This window comes from Triticum aestivum, chromosome 5A (genome assembly GCF_018294505.1).
Source record: "Triticum aestivum cultivar Chinese Spring chromosome 5A, IWGSC CS RefSeq v2.1, whole genome shotgun sequence".
Lineage (NCBI taxonomy): Eukaryota > Viridiplantae > Streptophyta > Magnoliopsida > Poales > Poaceae > Triticum > Triticum aestivum.
In genome coordinates, this window is record NC_057806.1 from 339592655 (window position 1) to 339600090 (window position 7436).

Sequence of the window (7436 nt, forward strand, 5' to 3'; positions counted from 1 at the left end):
TGTCAGCATTACTGATCCAGGGATGACACCGGAGCACAGAGATCAGACTGTTTGAGGTCTGGTCGCTACAGAGATGGTATCAGAGCACACGCTGACTGTAGGACACGACCACTAAGCTAAAGACCTAGATCACTACTCACTCTCTTCTCTTCTGACCTCTCATCTTTTCTACTCTTTAGGATGGCGGATGTAAGGAACAAGTTCACCCAACCGGATGAAGATACACCCTTTGGACGCCACTTGTAGGAAGTCACTAGATACCTGAACATAGGAGTACCAAGCTTCACGGGAACCTACAACGCCACTTTACCTGAAGAAGAGCGCTGGATGATTCAAGTTCAAATCCCAGGAAGGACGTTCATGCCAGTCACTGAGCCCATAGAGTTTTCTTTTGATGCACCAACTTGGAGTCTAGGAAAGAGTATGGTAGCTCACATTGCCATGGGACGCATTGGAGAAGTCTACCACAAGGATCTCAAGGATACTATCTACCAGATTTGTGGGCGCCAAGATGAACACTGGGAGATGATTAACACCAGGAAGGATAGATCAATCGCAGCTTTTATCCAGGAGTTAAACCAGCACATTCGACGACAGGATAATCAGATGTGCGCCGACATGATAGACCTGAAGAAGACTAAGACTAGAATCAAGGAACTGGAGGAAGAACTCAAGGCTACACGTGGAGATTATGAAGAAGAAATTGAAGTATTGGTGGAGAAGAATGACGACCTGATCAAGAAGATTGGAATATTTATGGGAGGCCCGACACCAGTAGATGAAGACGAAGAACCCAAGGAGATTAGCCCAGAAGACTACATCATCATCGACGGCACCGACTCGGAAGCAGATAGTAGCGATGATGACTATGCTGATGAAGCAGGAGCAGATATCATGGAGTCTACAACCGTAGAATATTTCTAGTAGACCACCTCATCAGTAGTAGTAGTCCACCATGTAAATATAGTAGTCCGAGCACTTTGCGATAGTTAGATCGATTGTATGCCTTTGTTTGTTTGAATGAAGTGAATTGTTTGCTTTTGCCTCATGTGCATATGGGTAGTGTTTTCTCTTTAGACCCCCTCTATTCTTATATCTCATCTTTTCTAAACCCTCAGATGCCTCCGAGACGTGACCCCGGATTTGCCTTTCCGCCGGAGCTCACCCAGTTGATCCAGCAGCAGAACACCTTGATGCAGTTGCTAGTCCAGAATCAGAATCAGGGGAACAACAACAACAACCCCACCACCACCACCACCTGTTGACCACTTAGCCCGTTTTCTTAGGCTGAATCCGCCGGTGTTTTCCAGTAGCACCGAGCCGATAGTAGCAGATGATTGGCTCCGCAAGACAGCTAGGGAGTTGACCACAGCAGGATGCACAGATGCGGAGAAGGTTAAGTTTGCCGCACATCAGTTAGAAGGACCCGCAGCATCATGGTGGGAGAATTTCACAGCCACCTTTCCAGTCGAAATTGTCACATGGGACCAGTTTCAGCAGGCTTTCCGTACTGCCCATGTTTCAGCAGGAGCTATGGCCATGAAGAAGCGTGAGTTTCGTAACTTGCGCCAAGGAGGACGGATAGTTGGCCAGTATGTGGAGGAGTTTAGTAAGCTAGCACGTTATGCCCCAGATGACGTTGCTACGGATGCAGCTAAGCAGGAGAAGTTCCTGGAAGGACTGAATGATGAGTTGAGTATGCAGTTGATGGTAGCCACCTTCAACAACTACCAGGAGTTGGTAGACCGTGCTCTTATGATTGAAGGGAAGCAGCAGCAAATTGAGAACCGCAAGAGGAAGTATGGACAAGGAAAGTATAATTCAGGAGCTCAGCAGAAGCCACGTTTTACCCCTAGACCGGGAGGACATTTTCAGCATACCCATGGAGTAGGTAGCTCGCACAATCACAATGGCACCAAGAATGGTAATGGGAATGGAGGAAGCAATGGCCAGAACCGCAGCACCCCATCAACCCCAGCCAAGAGAGATCTGAGTCAAGTCACCTGTTTCAAGTGTTCCAAGACCGGACATTATGCCAATGAATGTCCTGAAGGCCAAAACGGCAATGGAAGTTCTGGAAAGAAGTCGAATCCTTTCAACAGGGGACAGGTGAACCACGTTAATGTGGAGGAGGTTGAAGCTCAGCCCGATGCAGTAATATGTAAGTTTTTGGTTAAGTCATTTACTGCACTCGTTCTTTTTGATACTGGTGCATCGTATTCATACATATCAAGGGGATTTGTGGAAAAGTATAGCCTACCCACTAGGGTTCTCAAAACACCTATGCTAGTAAGCTCACCAGGAGCAGAGTACATGGCCAGTCAAGGATGTTTTCAAGTGCCATTAAATATAGGACGGCATGTTTTCCCAACAGATTTAATTATTCTGGAATCCCAAGGTCTGGATGTGATTCTTGGTATGGATTGGCTGTTGATGTATGGAGGAAACATCGATTGTGTTAGTAAGTCAATTTTTCTTACCACCCCATAAGGGAGAAGGATCAAGTATGTATCCCGGCATGCGCCAAACAAGACACAAGTAAATTCATTAACAGGAGTTGTGCAGGAGGAAGTACCAGTGGTAAGGGAATTCCCTGATGTATTTCCAGAGGAGTTGCCAGGCACAGGGCCAATATCAAAGAGACCATATAGGATGCCAGCAAAGGATTTGGTGGAAATTAAGAAACAGATTAAGGAGTTACTGGATAAAGGTTACAGTCGCCCATGTTCTTCACCTTGGGGATCACCAGTACTATTAGTAGAGAAGAAGGATGGATCGTTAAGGATGGTTGTTGATAATCGAGGATTGAATGAAGTAACAATCAAGAACAAGTACCCGCTACCAATGATCAATGATCTGTTTGATCGATTACAAGGAGCTAAAGTGTTTTCCAAGATCGATTTGCGATCAGGGTACCACCAGTTGAAGATTCGAGAACAGGATATTCCGAAGACAGCTTTTACCACCAGGTATGGGCTGTATGAGTATACTGTTATGTCATTTGGTCTGACTAACGCGCCTGCCTATTTTATGAACATGATGAACAAAGTGTTTATGGAGTTTTTGGATAAGTTCGTCGTAGTGTTCATTGATGATATCCTGGTTTATTCAAAGAATGAAGAGGAACATAAGGAGCATTTGCATTTGGTACTTGGAAAGCTCAGAGAACATCAATTATATGCCAAGTTCAGCAAATGTGAGTTTTGGTTGAAGGAAGTAGGATTCCTCGGACACGTTATATCTGGAGAAGGTATAGCTGTTGATCCCACTAAAGTTGATACCATGACCAAGTGGGAAGCCCCAACTACCGTTGGAGAGATCCGGAGTTTTCTTGGACTCGCAGGATACTACCGGAGGTTTATTGAATTTTTTCAAAGATTTCGAAGCCTATGACGGAGTTGTTGAAGAAAGATACCAAGTTCAAATGGACTAAGCAGTGTGAGGCTAGTTTCCAGGAGTTGAAGAAACGCTTGGTTACCTCACCAGTGTTGATTTTGCCAGATCAGACCAAGGATTATGAGGTGTATTGCGACGCTTCATGTCGAGGACTTGGAGCAGTGCTTATGCAGGAAGGGCAAGTTGTTTCGTATGCCTCAAGACAACTGAAGCCCCATGAGTTGAATTACGCTACGCATGATTTGGAGTTAGCAGCCGTAGTGCATGCCTTGAAGACATGGAGACATTTCCTCATCGGAAATCATTGTGAGGTGTACACGGATCATAAGAGTTTGAAGTACATTTTCACACAGAAGGAGTTGAACCTCAGACAAAGGAGATGGTTGGAGCTCATCAAGGATTATGATATGAGATTGTATTATCATCCCGGGAAGGCTAATGTAGTATCTGACGCATTAAGCCGTAAGAGCCATGTCAATACGTTAATGACGGGAGAAATACCCAAGGAGTTAGCAGAAAATCTTCGTGAACTATGTTTGGAAATAGTTCCGAGAGGCTATGTAGCAACGTTGGAAATTCAGTCAACTTTGATGGACAGAATCAGGGAAGCTCAGAAGACTGACAAGGAGATTGCTTCCATAAAGGAGAAAATGAAAGAAGGAAAAGCTAAAGGATTTCGTGAGTATGAGCACGATACCCTATGGTTTGAAGACCGTGTCTATGTGCCCAATGACCCGGAGATCAGGAAGTTAATTCTGCAAGAGGCCCATGATTCACCCTATTCGATTCACCCAGGGAATACCAAGATGTATCTGGATTTGAAGGATATTTTCTGGTGGACCGGAATGAAGAAAGAAATAGCAGAGTATGTAGCAGTTTGTGATGTATGCCAGAGAGTAAAGGCAGAGCATCAGAAGCCAGCAGGATTGTTACAACCATTGCCGATACCCGAATGGAAGTGGGATAAGTTAGGCATGGATTTTATCACGGGATTGCCCAGGACTCGTTCAGGCTATGACTCGATTTGGGTTGTAGTCGATCGATTGACGAAAGTAGCTCATTTCATCCCAGTAAAGACCACTTATACCAATGCTAAGTTGGCAAAAATATACATGACCAGAATAGTATGTCTGCATGGAGTTCCGAGGAGTATCGTATCAGATAGAGGAACCCAGTTTACCTCAAAGTTCTGGAAGCAGTTGCACGAAACTTTGGGAACCAGGCTAGAATTCAGTACAGCTTTTCATCCGCAGACAGATGGACAGACCGAGAGAGTCAATCAGATTTTGGAGGATATGCTGAGAGCTTATGCGCTAGATTATGGATCTAGTTGGGACGATAATTTGCCATATGCAGAGTTCTCTTACAACAACAGTTACCAAACCAGTTTGAAGATGGCCCCTTTCGAAGCTTTGTACGGAAGGAGGTGCAGGACACCGCTGTCATGGGACGAAGTCAGAGGCCGCCAGTTGTTTGGACCTGACTTGATTAAGGAGTCTGAACAAAAAGTGAAGTTGATTTGCGATAGGCTCAAGGTAGCCCAGTCCAGACAGAAGAGTTATGCAGATTCTAAACGCAAGGAGACAGTTTACGAAGTTGGAGACAGAGCTTATCTTCGAGTATCTCCACTTCGAGGAATAAAGCGTTTTGGAGTTAAAGGGAAGTTAGCGCCACGATTTGTAGGACCACATCGAATTGTGGAGCGTATGGGAGAAGTGGCCTACAAGTTGGAATTGCCCAAAGGATTGTCAGCAATTCATGATGTGTTCCACATTTCCTAGTTAAAGAAGTGTCACGCGCAGATGGCTGACATACCATTGAGAGACACAGTGCCTTTGGAAACTATTCAGTTGGATAACGATTTGACCTACGAGGAGAAACCAGTAAGATCCTCGAGTTTGCCAGCCGAGTTACTCGCAGCAAAGTTATCAAGTTTTGCAAGGTTCAGTGGAGCCACCACACGGAGGATGAAGCCACCTGGGAACGAGAGGAAGATTTGCTCAAAGACCACCCTCACCTATTTTCTAGCCAACCCGAATCTCGAGGGGTAGGTTTGTAACATCCCAAATTTTCAATTTGGAATGTTATACATTAGATCATCATGCATATCATATTTTATTTGCTTTGGGTTTTGATCCTAGAAAATTCTAAGCAACTCAAGGACCCACGGAGAGAGTTGGGGATTTCGTTATTTTCATATTTGAGTTTTTCTCAAATTTTGAGAATAGGATCATTTGATTTTATTTATTTTATCATCAATTATTTCTATTACAAAAATATGAGAGAGGGAACAAAATGACTTTCCCAAAATATAGAAATATTGAGGATTTAATAAAAAAATCAAATAGTTTTATTTCGGAGTTTTTTCGTTGTTTTTATTTGAATTAGGAAAAATGCGCGTTTTTCAAAATTGCATTTAGGGCCCAAATAAATGTTCACTTTGTCGGGCTTGATTTTAGAAGCCCGGGAAAATTTATTTCGGGATTTTTGGAGTCCGTTTAGTATTTCTTTTTATTTTTCTTCCGAGCGAAAAAAAAGAAAAAAAACGGAACCGACTATGGGCCGTACTCGGCCAGGACTCCGCCTGGCCGGGGCCTTTATAAGCCGGGGCAAGCCAGCCCGAAGGCCCCGCCGCCCCGAAACCCTAGCCGCGCCCAGCCCTAGCCCCGCTGCCGCCACCGCCGCCGCCAGCCGCCGTCGCCGATCCGCCGGAGCCGCGCGTCGCCCGGGGTTCGCCAGACCTCGAAATCCGTGCCGTTTAAAAAAAAATCCGTTCGTCGTTTTTCTTTTTCGTCGGTTTTTCCGTGGTTATTTTCTGATCGCGATTTCTCATCCGATTTTCGTTTTAGTTTTTCTTTTCGCTCGTTTATCGGAATCAGGCGATTCAAGCGCCTGGAGTTTCGTCTCGAAACCCTCTATCCGAATAATCAACTTAAACAAGTTTTTGCTACTGTAAAATTTGACTTAGGTTCAGATTATTAGAACGAAGTTGTTTTCTTTCGCCGTTTGACTTTCTTTGCTTCGTTCGATTTGATTCCTTCTGCCAACTAGAGTTCTTAAGTTGAACCTTCTGGTTAGATCTCTTATTTGAGTTTTACCTGTGCATTAGATGAGTACTTATTGTATGCTTGTTTGTTTGCCTGCGATAGAGTACCCAGAGTGCGCCGCCTGTTACTTCGAATCGTTAGGTTTCACGGATCATCAGCAAGGCAAGTAACACTTTGATCATACCTTTTCTACAACCCAGTTTTTTTTTTGCATTAGATCAATCTTCACACATTGCATGATTAGGATCTATTTAAACTGTGGGATGGGAAGTAGATGAGGTAGTACCTATTACCTGTTTATTATCAAACCTTTGGGAGTTACTTCTACGTTTGCTTATTATGCCATGCTATGCTAATAGACGTGGATTGGGTGAGTGAAATCCATGACAGATGTGAGATTGATAATTAATGGTTTATCTAAGGTGGCAACTTAAACACACATCTGGGTGGATTGAGGCACCTGTGTATTCCAGGACATGCCTGTTTTCTTTTGGACTGCCACCCAGACTCAAAGGGATCATGAGATTTTTCAAACTAGAAACTTCCGTGTGCAGCCACAAGCCATTATGGGCTCTGGCATAGTTGATTAAGTCGTGCGAACTCTTACAGGGTAGACTAGCAGATGTAGGGGAAAGTAGGTGTACCAGTCTATCCATCGTAAGGTGCTAGCGCTTCTGAAAGACTGTGTCTCGGTCATCCGTTTCTCAAACACCATGTAGTGCGAGAAATCCAACGGAGGCGATCGAGTCTTGTGGGGAAAAGTGTGCAAACCTATGCAGAGTGTAACAAACTAATCATGATTAGCCGTGTCCCTGGTTATGGACATCTTGAGTATCTAGTATCTGTATTATCATGTGAATCTCAACATGTTACTCTAAAATTAATGTTGTTGGGTTAATGATGATGCTTAATTGGGATTGAGAATGTTGTCAACCATTCTCAATGTTTAACAACCACCATGATAGTAATTAAATTTATTCCTTTTGTAGTAGG